A 24,516-nucleotide genomic window follows, 5' to 3' on the forward strand; every position below is an offset into this window, starting at 1 on the left:
GGTATTTTTGGTTACGTTGTGTAAAAGGATAAATAACAGAAAGACTAGTCAGAAATCTCTTAAAAAACACAGCACTATGCTTACCACAGAATTTTCGTGACTGGCACACTTTAAAAGTCTATTTTGCAAGATACATTGAAATTGGGTTAAAGACAGAGAACTGAGTTCTCACCAATATAATATGGATAAAGCTGATATAAAATAATTCCATTCCACTGTCAGTATTCTGTGGTGTACTTGCACAGAATTATGTTAGAAAGCCTCTATAGAATATAATTCATGATAGTAAAAAGACTAGAAGTTCAATAAGGAGTAAATGGTTGTGTTATATTCTGTATGGAATAGGTAGAATACATATAATAGATTATACAGAATAGATGTGTTATTCTATGTGGTTTTCAAAATCAATAAAATTGCCTCATTTGTTTCAAGTAGTTTGTGCCACACTAATCCTTCTGATAAGTACATTCAAGTCAGACAAGATATTTTCTAGAGGTAGGTTTTTATAATTCTTGGCATTTATCAAGAGCATAGATAAAGAAGTTAAAAGTGTGTGCCTACACAAAACCCTCCACATCAGTGTTTATAGCAGCTTTATTCACAAAACATAGAAATAACCAAAATGCCCCTCAGTAGCTAAGTGGACAAGCATACTATGGTATAGATATATGCAGCAGAATGGTGTATTTAGTGTTAAAGAATCCATGAGCTATTAGTCTATGAAAACAGAAGAAATTAAATTCACATTACCAACCAAGTGAAAGGAGCCCATTTAACACTAGTAGAATCTCCATGATTCCAACTACACAATATTCTATAAAAGTCAAAACTGAAGAGACAATAGGAAGATATATTTGGCTGCTGGGGTTGTATAGCAAAGGATAGATGAGTTAAATAGCAAAAGATAGACTGAGCCCAGAGGATTCCTAAGTCAGAGACTCAGTGTGACATTGACAGTGAATGTGTTCTTGTACATTTGTCAAGCCCTGTGGTATGTGCAATCCAAGGGGAAGCTCTAATGTGAGCACATGCTCTTGGTGCTGTGATACATCATAGGTTCATTGGTCCTTACAATCATTCTTCTCCAACAAGCTCCAGAAATATGTGAGAAACTTCTGTATATTTTTCTGTAAACCATAAATTGCCGTGTGTGTGTGTGCGCGCGCGCCCCTAATATCCTAAAAATACAGGAAATGTGGTTGGGGAGCTGCACTTGTTGAAGACATCGGGGAATAGGAATGCATCTGAGAAAAAAAGGGAGGAGGTGATGGAAAATCCAAGGCAGGAAAAATATTGAGATGAATTCATTGCCAATGCTGTTATTTTCCTTTGGGATCTTGCCAATCTGCAGCAAGAATCACAGAAACAAAGAGAAGATGGCATTAAAATCTCACTGGACTGGGACAGGAAATGAGAATTAAAAATGATTACAGCAGCTAGGACTGAAAGGACCCTGGTCACAGAAGAAAATTACATTTGTGATTTGCCCCCAAAATTGCTTCCTGACTTATACACTATGCAATCATGCAGGTCCATAAAGAAAAACCAAGCAGAAATCAGCCATTAAGCAGCTTTTTAAAACTTAAGCAGAGATTAGGCAATCTTTAGTTAGTAGAGAATTAAAATCTCCAGTCCAGTTCACCACAGAAGAGAAATAAACTCCTGAGAGAAAGCTCGGAATTGTTTTTTATTATTTGGGAATCTCATACTTCCATGCAATGTATCTTTTTCTTTGTCTTTTCTTTCTTCTTTCTCCCAATTTTATGCCCCCTTATCCCCTGTTAAACCTACAGAGTCTGTTTGATGCTGACTGAACATGCATTCGTGTAGGACCATCTACTGTAGTATGAGTAGCCTCTCAGGAGTTATATCCCTGAAGAAAACTGACTCTCCCTCACTAGTCTGTCCCTCATACAGAGGTCCTCCCCAACCCATAACAGAATTTTGACTAGCACAATTTTAAGATTTCCTGCATTCCAGCATAGCCAGTCATGTGTGCAGTAACTCTGTTTCACTGTAGATGGCCACTACTTCTACCTCTTACAAACTTTCTGCCCCCTTTCCATGATGAGCCCTGAATCTTAGAGGGAGGGAATATGGTATGGACATCTCATTTAGAACTGGATATTCCTTACTCACTATTCTCCACATACTGACCAATTGTGAGTCGCTAGTACAACTGACATCTACTGTCCAACAAAGATTTTCCAATAAAGACTGGGATGAAAACCCAGATCTTCAGCTGAAGGCATCTACAGTCTAGTCTCAAAAGTAAGGGAATGAATAAAAGATATATGTGAACATAGCCAGAAACACAGGCTTAAAAGAATAAAGAGGATTCTTTTAATAGCTTATATAACTTCCAGAAAACAAGTAAGAAATATCATCCAGAACCTCTAAATTTTTAAAAACACATTTGGGTGTACTTAATAAAAAGATGTAGGCCACGCCAAGATAAAACCCAATTAATAAAAAAAGAATAAAAAAGAAATAAATAAAAGAAAGTCAAAATGATCAGACAATTAGAGCTACAGATGAACTTTAAAGAAACTAGGGTTGATGAGTTCAACAAAATATATAACAGTAAAGAGTATGGGCGTCTTTAAAAATTCTATTTAGGAACAAAAAGTACAGATGAAAATTCTATGACTGAAGTTAGAAACCAAGGAAAATTAAAGTTAAAATAATTAGTGAATAGGAACATAAATAATCTTTTAATAATATAATCTGTGTTTTGTTACAGATAAGGAAATGAATATAAAGAAACAAGTGAAGGAGCATCTGGAATATGGAAGACTTGTCTTTGCATGTATAACATGTTGCAGAACAAAAGAGAATACTGATCAGAATATTAAGAGAGCTCAACTCAGGATTTTCTCAAGTCTAAGAAAGGCAAGCCATTCACCCAAGACTGTCCAAACACCTGAACAACATAAATACAAGAAAATTTAAAAATTAAAATATAACATCAATGAACATCCCTTAAAAATATTACTTCGTGAAATCAAAAATGCAGAAGTAGAAAGAGATCTGTTCTGAGTCCTTAGCAGCACTTATAAAAGCCAAAAACAGTATAATGGCATTTTGTATAGAAAACAAAGATTAATTTAGGATGCTTTGCTTAGTAAAATAAAATTATCTTTTGAAATGCAAACAAACAAAACATTAATATGGTTTTAGAAAAAAATTACAAGGTGAAGAACTTGTCACTGTGAGACCTGTGAAAAAGCAGTATAATCACAACAGGGGATAATTAGTAATACTAGCACTACATCAAATAGAAGGCGACACACACATAAACGTGTGTGTGTGAGAGAGAGAGAGAGAGAGAGAGAGAGAGAGAGAGAGAGAGATGGAGGGGTGCTGTGCATCTCTTTTTCACAAAGATATATTGTAAGACATGTGAGCATATGACATCCCATCATCTTATAAACATGCCAGTGTGTAGTTATACTAAATTAAGAGGAGCACACCGTCAACCCACAACACAATCTTATGGTAACACCATTGTACACAGCCTGTTAGTAACTAAATAATATGACCATGTGTACATGAAAATAACTGATCCGTCCATCTACTGGACACACATGCAAGGATGTGTGTCCACACACTAGGATAGCAAACCAGTGTATGACATATAAATTGCACCATTATAACAATTGAGGGCTTATTCCAGCTGTTAAAGGATAGTTAACATTTTAAATTAATCAGTCTAATTTGCCACATTAAAAAATGTGAGAACTTTATGTGGCTAAAGCACAGAGAACACAGTTGGTAAAAGTCGCTAAGCATTTTTTTTGAATGCTTTAGAAAGATAAAAACAGAAATCAACTTTTCAATACTGAAAAAGTATCCCTTTCTTTAAAACAAGTCCATCACAATCATGATATGAAAGATGGGATACTGGTATTTCCTTTCTAATACCAACCTTTCCTTGGTAACACTGGGAGGTTTCTCTCCTTGATCAGACTTTTCTTAGGTCCCTGTGAACCCCCTGCTTTCACAAGATTAATCTTAGACTTTTGTCTCTGTCCTTGGAGTTCAGTTGCATCAAGAATTCTGAGTCAAAAAAAAAAAGAAAGAAACAAAGAGCAAAAAAAAAAAAAGAAATCTGAGTCAATTTTGTTCACCCTCAATGTCTGATCAGTTAATCCTCACTACTCCAGCAGCAATGGGACCCGGTAGAATGAAGCTGACAAACAAGGGGGAGAAAAGTCTCAGGCAACAGCCAACTTTACTTGGAGCATTGAACAATTTGTATTCTGAGGGTTAAGAACACACAAATAAAGTGCACAACCACCAGGACAAACCACATGTTGGCAGACAAACTGCACATAGCAAAAATGTTTTCCAAAGAAGAATGTAAATAAATAGCAATACCCAGTTGTAATGGATAATCTGAGATAAATTCACTACTGTCCATTACATCTGGGAAGAGTACAAAAGCACATTTCAAGAACAATTCCATGTTTTCAAGAAACTGGGATCCCTAGCCTCTTGTTTCGTTTCCTTGGAGTTTTCTCCCAGGCACTGAGAATTCTCCTCATGCACTTTCCATTCCTGGACCATGTTCTGACAATCTATAATACATGAAAAACACTCTCACACATCAGGTAATATCTGATCACTGTAGCTTACCTTCATCAAGAATTCCCTCACTTCAGCTTATCAGAGTATTTCTCTGCCCTTAAAGCAATTTTCCATCTACTGACACCACATCACCACCACCAGCATTTCAGTTGTGCATACATGAGTGTATCATGCATACACATACGCAATGATACTAATACATAGTAGCAATTTTATCCAATTTATAAATATGTTTTGAAATTAAATTTGTAGTTGTTGGAGAGATAACTCAGTGCTTAAGAGCTTGTCTTGTTCTTACAGATGACCCAACTTTGGCTCCCAACACACACAATCAGATGGCTCATAACTGCCTGAAATACTAGCCCTCTTCTGCACTCTGTAGGCATTCATGCACATGCACAACAAACTCATGAGCATACACATCATTTTTTATGTGTGAAGTAATGTTTACTAAAATATTGCAGTGACCTTTTGATACATTGTCACATCTTTTTATTGGATTTTTTTATTTACATTTCAAATGTTATTCCTTTTCCCAGGCTACTGATTTGTTTGAGTTAATTTTATACTCCGACACTTTGCTGAAGTTGTTTATCAGGTTAAGTAGTTCTCTGGTGGAACTTTTGGGGTCATGTAAGTACACTATCATATCATCTGCATATATGTGATATTTTTATTTCTTCCTTTCCAATTTGTATCCCTTTGGTCTCCTTTCATTATCTTATTGCTCAGGCTAGGACTTCGAGTACTATATTGAATAGGGCCTTGTCTAACCCCTGATTTTAGTGGGATTGCTACAAGTTTCTCTCCATTTAGTGTAATGTTTGCTACCGGTTTACTGCATATTGCTTTTACTATGTTTAAGTATGGGCCATGGATTCCTGATTTTTCCAGGACTTTTATTATGAAGGGGTGTTGAATTTTGTCAAATACTTTCTCAGCATCTAATGAAATGATGATGTGGTTTTTATCTTTCAGTTTGTTTATATAGTGAAGTATATTGATGGATTTCCATATATTGACCTATCCCTGCATCTTTGGGATGAAGCCTACTTGATCATGATGGATGATCATTTTCATGTGTTCTTGGATTCAGGTTGTGAGAATTTTATTGAGTATTTTTCCATTGATATTCATAAGGGAAATTTGTCTCATTCTTTGATGGGTCTTTGGTTTAGGTATAAGCAAAATTGTGGCTTCATAGAAGGGTTTCGTAGTGCTCTATCTGTTTCTGTTTTGTGGAATAGTTTGGACAGTATTGGTTTGAGATATTCTATGAAGGTCTGATAGAATTCTGCCCTAAACCAATCTTGTCCTGGGCTCTTTTGGGTTGGGAGACATTTAATGACTGCTTCTATTCTTTTAGCAGTTATGAGGTTGTTTAGATGGTTTGTCTGTTCATGATTACCTTTGGTACCTTGTAGAAAATTGTCCATTTCTTTCCAGATTTTCCAGTTTTGTTGAATATAGGCTTTTGTAGTAGGATCTGATGAATTTTTTTTTATTTTACTTTATTTTATTTTTTAACTTGAGTATTTCTTATTTACATTTCGAGTGTTATTCCCTTTCCCGGTTTCCGGGCAAACATCCCCCTAATCCCTCCCCCTCCCCTCCTTTATGGGTGTTCCCCTCCCCATTCTCCCCCCCTTGCCGGCCTACACCCAAAAATCTACTTCACTGGGGGTTCAGTCTTAGCAGGACCCAGGGCTTCCCCTTCCACTGGTGCTCTTACTAGGATATTCATTGCTACCTATGAGGTCAGGGTCCAGGGTCAGTCCATGTATAGTCTTTAGATAGTGGCTTAGTCCCTGGAAGCTCTGGTTGCTTGGCATTGTTGTACATATGGGGCCTCGAGCCCCTTCAAACTCTTCCAGTTCTTTCTCTGATTCCTTCAATGGGGGTCCTATTCTCAATTCAGTGGTTTGTTGCTGGCATACGCCTCTGTGTTTGCTGTATTCTGCTTGTGTCTCTCAGGAGAGATGAACATCCGGATCCTGTCGGCCTGCACTTCTTTGCTTCATCCATCTTGTCTAATTGGATGGCTGTATACGCATGGCCACATGTGAGGCAGGCCCTGAATGGGTGTTCCTTCTCTGTCTGTTTTAATCTTTGCCTCTCTATTCCCTGCCAAGGGTATTCTTGTTCCCCTTTTAAAGAAGGAGTGAAGCATTCACATTTTGATCATCTGTCTTGAGTTTCATTTGTTCTAGGCATCTAGGGTAATTCAAACATTTGGGCTAATAGCCACTTATCAATGAGTGCATACCATGTGTGTTTTTCTGTGATTGGGTTACCTCACTCAGGATGATATTTTCCAGTTCTGACCATTTGCCTACGAATTTCATAAACTCATTGTTTTTGATAGCTGAGTAATATTCCATTGTGTAGATGTACCACATTTTCTGTATCCATTCCTCTGTTGAAGGGCATCTGGGTTCTTTCCAGCTTCTGGCTATTATAAATAAGGCTGCTATGAACATAGTGGAGCACGTGTCTTTTTTATATGTTGGGGCATATTGTGGGTATATGCCCAAGAGAGGTATAGCTGGATCCTCAGGCAGTTCAATGTCCAATTTTCTGAGGAACCTCCAGACTGATTTCCAGAATGGTTGTACCAGTCTGCAATCCCACCAAAAATGTAGGAGTGTTCCTCTTTCTCCACATCCTCGCCAGCATCTGCTGTCACCTGAGTTTTGATCTTAACCATTCTCACTGGTGTGAGGTGAAATCTCAGGGTTGTTTTAATTTGCATTTCCCTTATGACTAAAGATGTTGAACATTTTTTTCGGTGTTTCTCAGCCATTCGGCATTCCTCAGCTGTGAATTCTTTGTTTAGTTCTGAATCCCATTTTTAATAGGGTTATTTGTCTCCCTGCGGTCTAACTTCTTGAGTTCTTTGTATATTTTGGATATAAGGCCTCTATCTGTTGTAGGATTGGTAAAGATCTTTACCCAATCTGTTGGTTGCCGTTTTGTCCTAACCACAGTGTCCTTTGCCTTACAGAAGCTTTGCAGTTTTATGAGATCCCATTTGTCGATTCTTGATCTTAGAGCATAAGCCATTGGTGTTTTGTTCAGGAAATTTTTTCCAGTGCCCATGTGTTCGAGATGCTGCCCTAGTTTTTCTTCTATTAGTTTGAGTGTATCTGGTTTGATGTGTAGGTCCTTGATCCACTTGGACTTAAGCATTGTACAGGGTGATAAGGATGGATCGATCTGCATTCTTCTACATGTTGACCTCCAGTTGAACCAGCACCATTTGCTGAAAATGCTATCTTTTTTCCATTTGATGGTTTTGGCTTCTTTGTCAAAAATCAAGTGACCATAGGTGTGTGGGTTCATTTCTGGGTCTTCAATTCTGTTCCATTGGTCTATCTGTCTGTCTCTGTACCAATACCATGCAGTTTTTATCACTATTGCTCTGTAATACTGCTTGAGTTCAGGGATAGTGATTCCCCCTGAAGTCCTTTTATTGTTGAGGATAGTTTTAGCTATCCTGGGTTTTTTGTTATTCCAGATGAATTTGCAAATTGTTCTGTCTAACTCTTTGAAGAATTGGATTGGTATTTTGATGGGGATTGCATTGAATCTGTAGGTCGCTTTTGGTAAAATGGCCATTTTTACTATATTAATCCTGCCAATCCATGAGCATGGGAGATCTTTCCATCTTCTGAGGTCTTCTTCAATTTCTTTCTTCAGAGTCTTGAAGTTCTTATTGTACAGATCTTTTACTTGCTTTGTTAAAGTCACACCGAGGTACTTTATATTATTTGGGTCTGTTATGAAGGCTGTCGTTTCCCTAATTTCTTTCTCGGCTTGTTTCTCTTTTGTGTAGAGGAAGCCTACTGATTTATTTGAGTTAATTTTATACCCAGCCACTTTGCTGAAGTTGTTTATCAGCTTTAGTAGTTCTCTGGTGGAACTTTTGGGATCACTTAAATATACTATCATATCATCTGCAAATAGTGATATTTTGACTTCTTCTTTTCAGATCTGTATCCCCTTGACCTACTTTTGTTTTTTGATTGTTGTCTGATTGCTCTGGCTAGAATTTCAAGAACTATATTGAATAAGTAGGAAGAGAGTGGGCAGCCTTGTCTAGTCCCTGATTTTAGTGGGATTGCTTCAAGTTTCTCTCCATTTAGTTTAATGTTAGCAACTGGTTTGCTTTATATGGCTTTTACTATGTTTAGGTATGGGCCTTGAATTCCTATTCTTTCCAGGACTTTTATCATGAAGGGGTGTTGAATTTTGTCAAATGCTTTCTCAGTATCTAAGGAAATGATCATGTGGTTTTGTTCTTTGTTTATATAATGGATCACGTTGATGGTTTTCCGTATATTAAACCATCCCTGGATGCCTGTGATGAAGCCTACTTAATCATGGTGGATGATTGTTTTGATGTGCTCTTGGATTCGGTTTGCCAGAATTTTATTGAGTATTTTTGCGTCGATATTCATAAGGGAAATTGGTCTGAAGTTCTCTTTCTTTGTTGTGTCTTTGTGTGGTTTAGGTATAAGAGTAATTGTGGCTTCGTAGAAGGTATTCGGTAGTGATCCATCTGTTTCAATTTTGTGGAACAGTTTGGATAATATTGGTATGAGGTCTTCTATGAAGGTCTGATAGAATTCTGCACTAAACCCGTCTGGACCTGGGCTCTTTTTGGTTGGGAGACCTTTAATGACTGCTTGTATTTCCTTAGGAGTTATGGGGTTGTTTAACTGGTTTATCTGTTCCTGATTTAACTTAGGTACCTGGTATCTGTCTGGGAAATTGTCCATTTCCTGAAGATTTCCAAGTTTTCTTAAATATAGGCTTTTATAGTAAGATCTGATGATTTTTTGAATTTCCTCTAAATCTGTAGTTATGTCTCCCTTTTCATTTCTGATTTTGTTAATTTGGACACACTCTCTGTGTCCTCTCGTTAGTCTGGCTAAGGGTTTATCTATCTTGTTGATTTTCTCAAAGAACCAACTTTTGGTTCTGTTGATTCTTTCTATGGTCCTTTTTGTTTCTACTTGGTTGATTTCAGCTCTGAGTTTGATTATTTCCTGCCTTCTACTCCTCCTGGGTGTATTTGCTTCTTTTTGTTCTAGAGCTTTTAGGTGTGCTGTCAAGCTGTTGACATATGCTCTTTCCTGTTTCTTTCTGCAGGCACTCAGCGCTATGAGTTTTCCTCTTAGCACAGCTTTCATTGTGTCCCATAAGTTTGGGTATGTTGTACCTTCATTTTCATTAAATTCTAAAAAGTTTTTAATTTCTTTCTTTATTTCTTCCTTGACCAGGTTATCATTGAGTAGAGCATTGTTCAATTTCCATGTATATGTGGGCATTCTTCCCTTATTGTTATTGAAGACCAGTTTTAGGCCGTGGTGGTCCGATAGCACACATGGGATTATTTCTATTTTTCTGTACCTGTTGAGGCCCGTTTTTTGACCAATTATATGGTCAATTTTGGAGAAAGTACCATGAGGAGCTGAGAAGAAGATATATCCTTTTGCTTTAGGATAGAATGTTCTTTAAATATCTGTTAAGTCCATTTGGCTCATGACTTCTCTTAGTCTGTCTACGTCTCTGTTTAATTTCTGTTTCCATGATCTGTCCATTGATGAGAGTGGGGTGTTGAAATCTCCCACTATTATTGTGTGAGGTGCAATGTGTGTTTTGAGCTTTAGTAAGGTTTCTTTTACGTATGTAGGTGCCATTGTATTTGGGGCATAGATATTTAGGATTGAGACTTCATCTTGGTGGATTTTTCCTTTGATGAATATGAAGTGTCCTTCCTTATCTTTTTTGATGAGTTTTACTTGAAAATTGGTTTTATTTGATATTAGAATGGCTACTCCAGCTTGCTTCTTCTGACCATTTGCTTGGAAAGTTGTTTTCCAGCCTTTCACTCTGAGGTAGTGTCTGTCTTTCTCTCTGAGGTGTGTTTCCTGTAGGCAGCAGAATGGAGGGTCCTCGTTGCGTATCCAGTTTGTTAATCTATGTCTTTTTATTGGGGAGTTGAGGCCATTGATGTTGAGAGATATTAAGGAATAGTGATTATTGCTTCCTGTTATATTTATATTTGGATGTGAGGTTATGTTTGTGTGCTTTTCTTCTCATTGTTTTGTTGCCAAGACGATTAGTTTCCTGCTTCTTCTAGGGTATAGCTTGCCTCCTTATGTTGGGCTTTACCCTTTATTATCCTTTGTAGTGCTGGATTTGTAGAAAGATATTGTGTAAATTTGGTTTTGTCATGGAATATCTTGGTTTCTCCATCTATGTTAATTGAGAGTGTTGCAGGATACAGTAACCTGGGCTGGCATTTGTGTTCTCTTAGGGTCTGTATGACATCAGTCCAGGATCTTCTGGCCTTCATAGATTCTGGAGAAAAGTCTGGTGTGATTCTGATAGGTCTGCCTTTATATGTTACTTGACCTTTTTCCCTTACTGCTTTTAATATTCTTTCTTTATTTTGTGCGTTTGGTGTTTTGACAATTATGTGACGGGAGGTGTTTCTTTTCTGGTCCAATCTATTTGGAGTTCTGTAGGCTTCTTGTATGCCTATGGGTATCTCTTTTTTTAGGTTAGGGAAGTTTTCTTCTATGATTTTGTTGAAGATATTTACTGGTCCTTTGACCTGGGAGTCTTCACTCTCTTCTATACCTATTATCCTTATGTTTGATCTTCTCATTGAGTCCTGGATTTCCTGTATGTTTTGGACCAGTAGCTTTTTCTGCTTTACATTATCTTTGACAGTTGAGTCAATGATTTCTATGGAATCTTCTGCTCCCGAGATTCTCTCTTCCATCTCTTGTATTCTGTTGGTGAAGCATGTATCTACAGCTCCTTGTCTCTTCTTTTGGTTTTCTATATCCAGGGTTGTTTCCATGTGTTCTTTCTTGATTGCTTCTATTTCCATTTTTAATTCCTTCAGCTGTTTGATTGTGTTTTCCTGGAATTCTTTCAGGGATTTTTGTGACTCCTCTCTATGGGCTTCTACTTGTTTATTTATGATTTCCTGGAATTCTTTCAGGGATTTTTGTGACTCCTCTCTATGGGCTTCTACTTGTTTATTTATGATTTCCTGGAATTCTTTCAGGGATTTTTGCGATTCCTCTCTGTAGACTTGTACTTGTTCTCTAAGGGAGTTCTTCACGTCTTTCTTGAAGTCCTCCAGCATCATGCTCAAATATGATTTTGAAACTAGATCTTGCTTTTCTGGTGTGTTTGGATATTCCATGTTTGTTTTGATGGGAGAATTGGGCTCCGATGGTGCCATGTAGTCTTGGTTTCTGTTGCTTGGGTTCCTGCACTTGCCTTTCGCCATCAGATTATCTCTAGTGTTGCTTTGTTCTGCTATTTCTGACAGTGGCTAGACTGTCCTATAAGCCTGTATGTCAGGAGTGCTGTAGTCCTGTTTTCCTGTTTTCTTTCAGCCAGTTATGGGGACAGAGTGTTCTGCTTTTGGGCGTGTAGTTTTTCCTCTCTACAGGTCTTCAGCTGTTCCTGTGGGCCTGTGTCTTGTGTTCACCAGGCAGGTCACTTGCAGCAGAAAAGTTGGTCTTACCTGTGGTCCCAAGGCTCAAGTTTGCTCTCGGGGTGCTGCCCACAAGCTCTCTGCGGCGGCAGCAACCAGGAAGACCTGTGCCGCCGTTTCCGGGAGCTTCAGTGCACCAGGGTTCCAGATGGCATTTGGTGTTTTCCTCTGGAATCAGTAATGTGTACAGCGTGCAGTCTCTTCTGGTTTCCCAGGCGTGTCTGCCTCTCTGAAGGTTTAGCTCTCCCTCCCACGGGATTTGGGTGCAGAGAACTGTTTATCTGCTCTGTTCCTTCAGGTTCCGGCAGTGTCTCATGCACAGGGGTCCTGCCGCTCCTGGGCCCTCCCCCATGGGAACCCAGAAGCCTTATACAGTTTCCTCTTGGGCCAGGGATGTGGGCAGGGGTGGGCAGTGTTGGTGGTCTCTTCTGCTCTGCAGCCTCAGGAGTGCCCACCTGACCAGGCGGTGAGGTCTCTCTCCCACGTGCTCTGGGAGCAGAGAGCTGCTGTGGGCTGGGATCCGCGGGTCCTGTACTTCTTTAAAAGATTTCTGTGATTCCTCTTTAAGGGCTTCTACTTGTTTATTTGTGTTGTCCTCTATTTCTTTAATGGAGTTATTTATGTCCTTCTTAAAGTCCTCCATCATCATCATAAAATGTGATATTATACACAAATCTTGCTTTTCCAGTGTGTTTGGATATCCAACATTTGCTTTGGTTGGAGAACTGGCCTCTGATGATGCCAAGTAGTCTTTGTTTCTATTGCTTAGGTTCCTGTGCTTGGCTATCATCATCAGGTTGTCTTGGGTGATAGCTTGTCTTGTTGTCTCTGACAGTGACTTGACCTTCTTGTAGGCCTCTGTGTCAGCACTCCTGTAGACCTGTTTTCTTTCAGCTGGATCTGGGAACAAAGAGCTGCTCCTGGGTTTGTGTGACCTGAAGCCTCCAGGCAGGTGGCCTGGCACAGAAGAGTTGGTCTTACATCTGCTCTCAGGTGTGTAGGTGCTCTTGGCAACTGACATTCAGCTCTTGGTGAAGGCAGAAACCTGAAGGGTCCTACCCCTGACTGCTCCTAGGTCCCTGTGCCCAGTAGGAAAAGATGGCACCAGGTGATTTCCTCTTGGGTCGGGAATGTGGGCAGAAAGTAGTTGTCTCCTTTGAGGTCTCAGGAATGTCCACCTTTCTGAGGGTCCAGCTCTCTCCCACACAGTGTTTGGGTGCAGGAAGCTGTGGGACCAGTTCAGTTCACTTCCAGGCACAGTCAGAAACCAGCAGGTTCCTGCCACTGACTGCTCCTATATTCCTGTATCCAGAGGCAGTATATAGTTTTCTCTTGGGACAGGAATGTGGGCAGAAGTGGGCAGAAGTGGCAGCCTCTCCTGAAGTCTCAGGATTTTCCTCACTTCTGGGAGTTCAGCTCTCTCCCCCATGGGATTTGGGTGCAGGGAGTTGTGGGACCGGTTCAGTTCAGTTCCAGGCACTATACACATCATTTTTTTTAAATTTGTACTTTAAAGAAGAAAATAAATGTGGAAATGGAAAGGGTTAACCAACATGAGTATAACTCTGAAGAAAACCAAAGCTGGATAACTGGTATTGCCAAATAACAACTCTTAAGAAAACCACCTTCCCTATAGGACTGATGTGATACAGGAGAAAGGGAGACTACACTCCAGAAATAGATTCATACATATACAGACTTCTGACTGATCACAGAATTTGTCCATGAAATGCACAGGCCTTTCATGAAAGGGCATCAAATTAATTAATCATACCCATATACTGTTTCCTCACATTTTACAAAAGTAAAATATTTCAGATATATCAGAGATGTAAATGAAGGTATATAAATTAATAGTGTACAGGTGGCAAAATAGGACAATAACCTCTTTAGGGACTATAGTCATTTCCTAAGCATGAAAGTATCCAAACAAACTGGACTCATTTTTCAGAGGCGCCTCACAAATGGAAGCAATGGTGTTCCACATCCCTAGTCATAAGGAAATTAAAAAATATGCCACAATTCTAGAACTCACAAAATTCACCAAACTTTTAAATCTTAATAAGCTCTAATCTAAGTGTAAGCAGAGACATGGAACTATTGAAACCCTTATTGGTATCTGTAAAGACACAAATCACCTTCAATTTCTTTGAAAAAACTGTGGATAGTAGCATTAAGGTATGTTTTCAATTTCAGAAAATGTATACAACTAACTATATGTACATATAATATATTGATATATGTTTATAAAAGCACCGCTCATGATAGCTCAAAACAATGGCCTATATCCTTGTAATACATCAACACCACAACACATACAGCAGGAGTTCTTAACCTTCAGAAAGTGAACAGTTCCTTCATAGGTCAAATATTTACATTACTCTAGAAGTTTATAAGTCACAACAGCAACAATAAAGACAGTTATGAAGTAGCAACAAAATTAATTTTATAGTTGGGGGTCACCACAGCATAAGGAACTGTATTCAAGGCTCGCAGCATTAGGAACATTGAAAACCACTGAGCTAGAGGATAGCTGAGTTGTAAAATATAACTTAAGGATATGACATACAGTTGCATTCATGAACTCATTGCATCTGTGGTTAGTTACATAAGAACTTAATGAAACTCTGCCTATCACTCTTTCATTACAGTAACAAGAAGAGTTCATGAGGCCCCATCCTTCCCTGAGAGATTGCTAGCAGTTAATGGGAGCTGAGAAAGGCCTTCTTCCTCTTCCTCCTCTTCCTCCTCTTCCTCCTCTTCCTCCTCTTCCTCCTCTTCCTCCTCTTCCTCCTCTTCCTCCTCTTCCTCCTCCTCCTCCTCCCCCTCCTCCTCCTCCCCCCTCCTCCTCCTCCTGCTCCTTCTTCTTCCTCTCTTTCTCCTTCTCCCTCTCCCTCTCCCTGTCCTCCTCCTTCTCTTTTCTACTTCTTTTTTAATTAATTATTACATTTAAGATGATGCCTCTCCCCTCTCAGTCCTTCTGTATCCACTGATAAATTAGCCAACATCCGATAAGTACCCTCCCACTCATGGCCATACAAGCAAACTGAAAATGAGTAGGATACACACACACACACACACACATGCGCGCACGCACACGCACATGCGCACACACACACACACACACACACACACCCGACATGAAACTAAGAAGGAGACTTAGAAGAGGTGTGTCTCTAAAGGATATGCAAGAGTAAAAGATAAAAACAAGGAAAATTAGTTACATACAGGTATGAAACTGTCAAAGAGTAACATCTTTTTTTAAAATAGCCTAAGAGGCAAATGTGCAGCTCATACCAATAATTCCAGCACCTAGAATATTAAGAAAGATCACTATGTATTCAAGGGTATTTTGGGCTACAGAGTGAGACCTTGGCTTGAAACACAGAACAGCAACAAAAGAAAACCCAAACAAACAAAAAAGCAACCAACCAACCAACCAACCAAAACCAGGGAATTGGCTGAATATATAAATGATGGTTTAATCATCAGCCAGCTCAATTTATCCAAGTTTGATGACATGAGTGGTGTCTTCAACAACAGGACCTTGTCATCAGGTAACCAATAGCCTTTGGTAACAGCTTGGATGTGTGGGAGCCTGGTTCTATGGGACCTCTTTGTCAAGCAACCCAACAAAATAGAACTCACTCCTGGTGCAGGGAGCTTTATTGGTGGCACAAGATGTCTAGTTGGGGGACCATCTCCTTCATTATATAGTGACTATTGAAATTTCTTGTATATATGCTTATATCTCAGAATGGTTACATGGCAATAGGTTTCCATATGGCTTTTCAAATGCCTGTTAATGTTTGTTGTTTCTTGCCATGAGTTCTCTTTTGCCCCATCCCCACCCTCGCATAAACCTTTTTTTCTAGTTTTACCTTTATTTCTTTATAACACTATATTCTTGCAGTAGATGGCAATTGATGCAGAGGCTCACAACTGGACAATATGCAGAGACTGAGAGCCAGTGGAGCAACTGACCCTAAATAGGAAGGATGTTTTTATCAAAGCCTTCTCTCAATGATGATCAGCAATCTTCACAGAAGAGAGAGCAGAAAGATTGTAAGAGCCAGAGATGATGGATGACTCCAAGAAAAAGTCTTCCAGTTACAATAGGGCTGATAAATATTCAGAGCTCACAGAGACTATGACAGCTTGCACAACATTCGCACAAGTTCAAACCAGACAAAATTCCAGCACTGAGAAGGGGAAGTAGACAAACAAATTCCCACCTCTAGCCGAAACGCTATTTATAATTAATAGTTGTTAGGAAAGGGAAAGTTAGTTCTCTACAGTGGCACTGAGGATGTGGACCACACTGCAAAACAGGTCCCATACCCAAAAGTTGTTGGACAATGCAAAACAAAATGGACTTGTGTGTGTGTGTGTGTGTGTGTGTGTGTGTGTGTGTGTGTGTGTTTGGATTTAGTATTTTTTGTCTTATTTGGGTTTTTGTTTTAATTTTCTGTGTTACCTTCTGTTTTTCAGAAAGAAATAGAGATTTCCTAACGTTTGGAGGGTAGAAAGGTAAGGAGGACCTGGGAGGAGCTGGGAAAGGGAAAGAATACATTTTAATTATATAAAAAATCTAAATGAATATAATAATAACTAGAATTTGACCTTTGAGCCTTAGTGACCTGTCACCAGATACAGGAAATAAGTAGAATCAAGGAGTCTGTATTGTATAAAGAAGGGGCATAACACTGAACATTCCAGAAAGTTCTCAATATCAAAATGCTATAACTTAATTCCCAACATTAATGAGTTCACATAGAATTTTCTTTTCTCCTCTCTGCCCTGTCTCTGATTGTTTCTTATGAACTTTATTTGAGCCCACTTGAGTTCCCTCCAAAGGATTATGTATTTTCTCCTCAAGAGTAAAATGTATTCCACCATATTACTTTCAATTACCATTTAATAATTTATGGAATTACTCAGCATCATACCTGCAGTATTTCAGTCAGGCTTCATTACATTGTAATGAGGTTTGATTTAACATAGTCATTATAAATACTGCTAAAGGTTAATAGAGAAAAAACTTTCATTCCAATGCATTTCATTTCAAGCATTTAGGAATGAAGTGAGCATCTGCCACTCGGCGTGAGATTCCTATTCTCCTTTAAGCAACAGAGTATAATTATGGCCTTCGCATATGAGGGACTATGATCCGAAATCCAACCTGTAGACACAATGAGTAAAGTTTTCCAAGGGTTGTGCCACATGCCTTCTTGGACAGAATAACTCTTCATTTGAGTCCTTCAGAATACAAATTTTTGAGCTGTACCTAAAGTGGAAATTTCTGATCTCTTTGAAAACTCGCTGTGTCATGTGATGATTTTCTGGAGACTGTCATATGAAAGGCCAGTTTGGCTGAAGCAGGCATGTGGGAGGATGTTTTGCTGAGAACATACACATGGTGTTTTCCCAGAAGCTGCCTGGAAAGTGGGCATGTGATGGTTTGCTAGAGCAGATGCTGGAGAGCACACGTGATGTTTGAAAAGGATAAAAATATAACCCAACAAACCGTGTGGTGTTGGTTCACCTTGCCATTCTTTGCTGGTCTTATTTGGACTTTGCTGACACTGATCTTCACCGATGACCATATGTGGTATGGATTTGCCTTGCCACTCTTTGCTGATCATCATTTGTTACGACTTCACCGAAAGAAATAGACCAAGAAACTTCTGATGGTGTTCCAGTGGCTTCTTGCCATTTCTACTGGTTTAGGCCAACTGGCAGAGCCTCTCAGTTTCTTCTGGATCAAATTGTCATTGCTGATTTATATTTATGGTGTTTCAAATGACAGTCTGAAGAAGATCCTCCTTACTCATCACATCCTGTCCTTCCATCTCTTGACTTTAGACGTGAACCTCAATCCCAATATATGTTCCCATCTTGACATTTTACTGTCACCAGAGATCTAAAACAATGAGGCCACCAGGTCTTGTACTTAGTTGGACCTCTAGAAGCAAATTAAATCTCTCTTTAATTCATATAGGACCTGTATCAAATATCTATTCTAGTGACCCAAAGATTATTATAGTAGAGATGATGAGTCCAGCTTATTGGTGTCCAAGACTAAATTATTCCCTTCCCTCAACACTGACATGCTATTCCTCTCCAAATTTCTATGTCCATGGTGGCTGTTAGAGAACACAAGGATGGTTAGTAGCCTCGCAGTCATGTTGTACACAGCTAGGATGCTTGGCTTAATGGGAAAAATGCAATCTGTCTTTAAATATCAATGTTCTGATCTATCTCCAGAACTGAAAACATAGACTCAAATTACATGATGTCAGATTTCATCTCACTTGGAGAAAAAAATCTTTCCAGCAGTAAATAGAATATATCACATGGCTACTAAATTGTGTCAATAGGTAAATTCTAAGTTCCTTTCTTGTCCCCAGAGCTTTCTCATGACCTATCTAGTTCCTGCCTTTTATACAGGTTCAATACATCCTGCTCTTGTCTGCCATTTAATGTTCATCAAAGACTGAATAGCTTGTAGCTTGACACATAAAAACCCATTTATATTCTCAGTGCCCTCCTTCTTCATTGGACTCTCTGCTGTTCCTATCTGAAGACTCAGCCCATGCAGCACTCCCCACGTGTACCCATCATGATCATTTCCACCGTTGTCATGCTGTAGGCTTACAAACAAACTTTTGACAATGGCTATTGCTGAAATGTTACTATTACAGCCATGAATTCAAACTGCAGCTTGCTATGTTATACAAGACCTGCACAAGATCAAGCCAGCCAGAATTCTGGCATGAAGTCCCATGCTCAGAGAGAAGGCACCTTTTTATATTAGGGCTCACTACGATAACTATCACAGCTGAAGCCAGAAAATAAACTCTCAATGCTACCATTTAGTGCAGTTCTATGTGTTATGATGGCTTACACTAAATTAATCTTAAATGTTTCCAATAGTAATTTTCCATAATGTAATGATCCATTTCTGGAACCCGGAATCACCTTATACCTCATTTAAATGCTAAGCAATGTGTGCTGGTTGATGTTAGTTGTCAGCTTGACAAGATCTGGAATCAATTTTGTGGAATTTTCTTAAGCAGATTATTTGGAAAGGAAATACATATCTTAAGTGTGTGTGATACCCTTTAATGACACTAGGTTATATGGGAAGTAGAAAAAAAGGTTTCTTGAATTTGCTTGCTTGACTTCATTCTTGCTGGTAAATTCATCTGCGGATGATCCAGGATTATGAACTGAGAAAATAACATATTCTCAGCCTGTAAGACTGCTATCGTTGGACTATCCAGACTATATGATATAATTCAATCTGATAAGTCCTCTTTGATACATATTCATTCCACCAGTTCTCTTCCTCTTAAAGAACCCCAGGCTAACCATAGACATAATAATCCAAAGCTCAATTTACATGGCTCCTGCTACTACAAAGTGAATCCAGTGGCAGCCAAGAGGTAGAGACTCTAATCAAAGCTATTTAAAAAAAACTGGAAGGTTTTTATATGTTAATTATATAACTTATACTGATGCCATAATAAGAAAATATTATCCTGTGCATTCAAAAGTAAAATTTCAGCTGGGAGGTGGCAGTGCATTCTTTTAATCCCAGAACTCAAAAGTCAGAGTCTGGACTCTTGAGTTCAAGACCAGTCAAGTCTACAGAGTAAGTTCCAGGACAGTCAGGACTACAGAGAAATCCTATCTTGAAACAAACAAATATACATACATACAAACATACACACACACACACACACACACACAGAGAGAGAGAGAGAGAGAGAGAGAGAGAGAGAGAGAGAGAGAGAGAAACCAAATTTTCTAATCATGACTAATTTTTTTAAGCAGAGAGGTAATATTTGCCAGAGGTTTTTCTCAAGTCCAAAGTCTTTGGCCATACTATAAAGACGATGTTTTTTCCTCAACATTATACAAAATTATCACACTGCACCAAGATATATCTACTAAAGGTATATCTGGGATGAGCATGGAGTTCAGGACTAGAGCATAAGAGGTGAACATGCAGTAAGAGGTGGTGAGTGCTCTACAAACACAGAAGGTCTTGCTCCTAAAGCCATCTAGCCCTTGCAGCTTGGTACCTTGAGGGCAACCCTGGCAGTTTCATAATTACCTTCAAGGTCTGAATTCCACCTATCTTAAGCCTACCTTCTGCTAACATGGATGATCTATGCAAATCTTTATATCACCCTGCCACTTGGCCACAGTCTTCAGACTCTTTCTCCCACACAGTTTTTTCCCACTCTTCAATATAAACTGAGAATTTATACTTAAGTTTCATCTCCTGTTTAATCAGAAATTCTATCATTGCTGATTCTTTCTTCATTTTATTATAATCACTCAAAAGGAATAAAGTCACTGCTTAGCTAAACAGCCTCTGTGATTGTCCAATTGCATCACTCTCAAGTTCCACTTCTGACACTATGAAATAAACCTTCAGTCTAGTTGTTTGTCACTCTATACCAATAACAGCCTCTCCTCTGTCCCCAATAAGATGTTCCTTATTTCCACGTCCTTCACCATCTACATTCCTGCTATCATTCTATTCAAAGATTGAAGCTTTCTCTACAGACCTTCTCTAATTTTTTAAAAACCCTGGCCAAATCACACTTAATAATCTGCCTGTGGAAATAATGGCTTTCACCCAGCATGCATGTTAAAACTCGTCTGGTTTCTACCACTATGCAGAGTCAAAGGGGCTTACCTTCTTCCGGTACTAATGCTCTGTGACAGTTGCTTTCAGATTCTATAGCTAGACTTTAAAAGTTGAAATTTGTTTTTCACAGGTTGGAGGGTAGAAAAATCCATATTAATAAACCAGAATATTTTATGTGCAGCTCTCGGGGGAAAGGGCTTAACTATGTAACCTAGTAGCTTAGCCTGGTCTTGAATTCTTGATCTTTCTGCCTTGACTTCTCAAGTGCTGAAATTACACATATGACCTACCATGACCAGTACATATTGCATACCAGTATATGTGATATCCACTAGATTCAAATAGGTGGTAGATATGAGGGATTGGAAACTCTTTGGACACTCTTTAGGAATAACTGACTTTTGTGACTTGAACACAGAGAGATAATTAAATGACCTTGAATATTTTTTTAGATCCATGTATAGAAGCCAGTGTTTCTTAAATAATCCACTGTCTTTATCAGTAAAATTGAGGTTGAAACACCTCTTGGATTTTCCAGTTTCCTGGCAAACTCAATTTTTCTGGAGAGTAACTCCTTTAGCCTCCTTGAAATCAAGGTTTATACCAATGGATTATGGGTGGAAGTAGTGTGTGTCCTGTGAAGATCTGACCTATAAAAGCGTTCTTCTCTTGCTCTCAGCTAGAAGCTTGTAATGACCATCAAGGCCACCGTTGGAACCATACCTTCAATATGGTAAGCTACTGTCACCCCTGAAATCCCTATGGTGAAGAAATGTTTCACTTACTCTCATGCTCATACCCTCTGCTGACCTGGAATACCCATGTTGATGCTAGGTATGAAGAAAACAAGTCTTGCATGCATTTTGGATGCTATACTCCTTTTCATATTTAGCCCACACAAACTAACATAAGCAATATGGTATTCTGCTTCAGCAATATATTACTATCCCTCCATGTCATTATTTCAAACTCTGCTCTCTGGTGGCTTAATTTTTATGACATACGTCATCTTTAAAGTCAATCTGTTTATTTTAATAATATGGTGTTCCCAGTAATGCAAATGTCTCTGCTTTATCACTCTATAACTTCTCTTAAACTATAGTTTTCACTGAGTCAACTCTAAATCAAGGAAATTCAGTGGTTCTTAACATCAGTTCCACAGTTTGTCATTATGTTATATAAGGGAAAAAATCTAATCATACCCCGTGGGAAAAGAGGCAGTTTATGAAATACTTTAATTCATTTTTAAAGCTAAGTAAACCAAGGTGAAAGGCGGTGACTTAGCATGACATGATCCATGACTATCAAATAATATATCATTGTCTGCCAGGCAGCCTTGAACAGAGCATTGGTGTATACAAGAGCTCTAATGTCATTTTCAAAACATTCCACTTACAAATGTTTAATTAATGTTAAGTATGTTTAATTAAAGGTTTCTACTCTTTCCTTATCTAAGCCTTCCCAAATACTGTTTTCAAATGATTCTATGTAAAGCATCATCTTCTGTTGGTTGCAAATTGGGGAACTTCTAATATTGCTCTACCGTTCATCACCCAGTCTTCAAGCATTCCTTCCATTCCCACCAATAGCTAAGGAGCTACTGTCAATTGATGGCTGCTGGGAGATGGGGCAGTATTCTTCAGGATTGATACCCCTAAGAGGACTTTTATACTACAGTGGATGGACTTGTTGTATAAGTCCCATGCACATATAGGCAACAGTAGGTGACCTCAGTGAATTTGTAACAAAGAGCACATAACATTGTGAAGGCAAATGGCAGAAGGAAATGTATGGAACTGGAGCAGAAGGAATAGGGTGATTTGAATGCCCACATTCACCAAACATATATATACATGTATAAAATTCTTAAAAACAGAAAGACATAAAAAAATAATCTGAGCCTCCTTTTCCCCAGTCTTATTCCTCTCTGCCATTAGCATCTTCATGCTCCCTACAGTTGCCAGTGTCTGTGTATTCTTGTTAATGCCTGGAGTTTACTCATCCTCACATGCAAATAGTGTTTAAAGTAGAGTATGTCATAATGGGATCTCATGCTGAAACTGCCATCCCACATCCACTTTATTGCCCAATGGCTACTTCATTATTCTCTACTTGGTTTTGTATTTTCATTCACAGAGTATTGTGAGTTTAGAATTCTAGAAGGAGACATGTTTTCATATTAGACATTGGGATGGAAAATCAACATATCCAGGAAGTAGGTTCTATTTCTTGATGTTCTACCAAATGAACATGGAGTGTTTTAAAATCAATGGTTCTTTTCTACTATACAACTCTTCCATAGGAGTAATTACACTCACATCCATACAGCCACTAATTTAATGAACTCCGAACAAGCCTCTGCTAAATGCCACATATTACTTTAGCTACTAAAAACTCATTGATGTTCTGGAAGTAGAGAACACAATATTAAGATTTGATCTGCTTTAGTATCTAACATCTAGCATCTAGCACAGCAAAGCTAGGTATCAGCCCGTCTGCATGGCAGAATGCCAGTTCTGCATAAAATCAGACCCCATTTCTGTCTGTGGTTCAAAATTCCTTCTCAAAATTCTGTCTCCACATATCTAATTCTGCCATCCTAACTCATATAAAATGCCACCTCACTCTGCTGTATTCTATATTCCTGTCTCCATGCCTAATCCCCATCCTAGACTATGTTCCGGAGTCTCTCTCCTAGCCAATCTCATGTCAACTTGACACAAGCTAGAGTTGTCTGAAAGGAGAGCACCTCAGTACAGAAACTGTGTCCTGAAGAGCCAGCTATAAGGTACTTTCTTAATTAGCAACTGGTGGAGGGACCAGCCTATTGTTGGTGGTGCCAGCCTTGGGCTCGTTGTCCTGTGTTTTATAAAAAAGCAGACATCAAGCTATGAAGAACAAACCACTAAGTAGCACCCCTCCATGGCCTCTGCATCAGCTCCTGTCATCAGGTTCCTCCTCTGTTAGAGTTTCTGTCCTGACTTCCTTCAATGATAAACATCAGTACGGAAGTGTAACCCAAAATAAGTCTCTCCAGCTTGTCTTTAGGTCATGGTGTTTTGTCAAAGCGAAAGGAATCCTATGACAGCCTCCATGCAATCCTCATACCCACCAACCTAGAAAATTGTCCTCTCTCTATCCCTAACTTCTCACATGCAAATTTTATCTCCCTGCTGTGTGCATCCCAGAGGATTTTATCTGCAAAATGGAGATAACGCTAACAACCTTGCCTTCTCTAGCCTATGCTTCAAAAGTAATGGTGAGGATCTAGCATGGCGATACTCATGAACATATAATGGATTTCTAAAAGATGCCAAGACAAATGACCCTTCATCTGTTGGGCAACAGAGTTACCTGGAGAGCTTGTGAAAACCCACTTGGGAGACTTTCACTGTCTTTGATGAGAATAACTGGGCTAACTGGCTTAACCCTTAATTGAAGGGTTATTACTGTTGCAGGGTTAAGAATCACATCCTGAAAATGTGTACCCTAGACTATTCCTTGCCTTCAGTAAAGGGCCTATTGTATACCACCAAAGTCGTTTCCTGTCTGAGTTAAGCAGAATGACCATACAAGCTACACTCTACTCTCTATTAGAGATTTCAGGAGCATAAGAAACACAGGCCTTGTCATGGTCTTGATTGGTGTGTGAGTGCTAAGCTGAGGGACCCTGATGAAGGTGGAGATTCAAGGTGGAGGAATTGCATGGGTGACAGTATGACTGCCTCCAACCAAA

This window comes from Rattus norvegicus, chromosome 14 (assembly GCF_036323735.1).
Source record: "Rattus norvegicus strain BN/NHsdMcwi chromosome 14, GRCr8, whole genome shotgun sequence".
Lineage (NCBI taxonomy): Eukaryota > Metazoa > Chordata > Mammalia > Rodentia > Muridae > Rattus > Rattus norvegicus.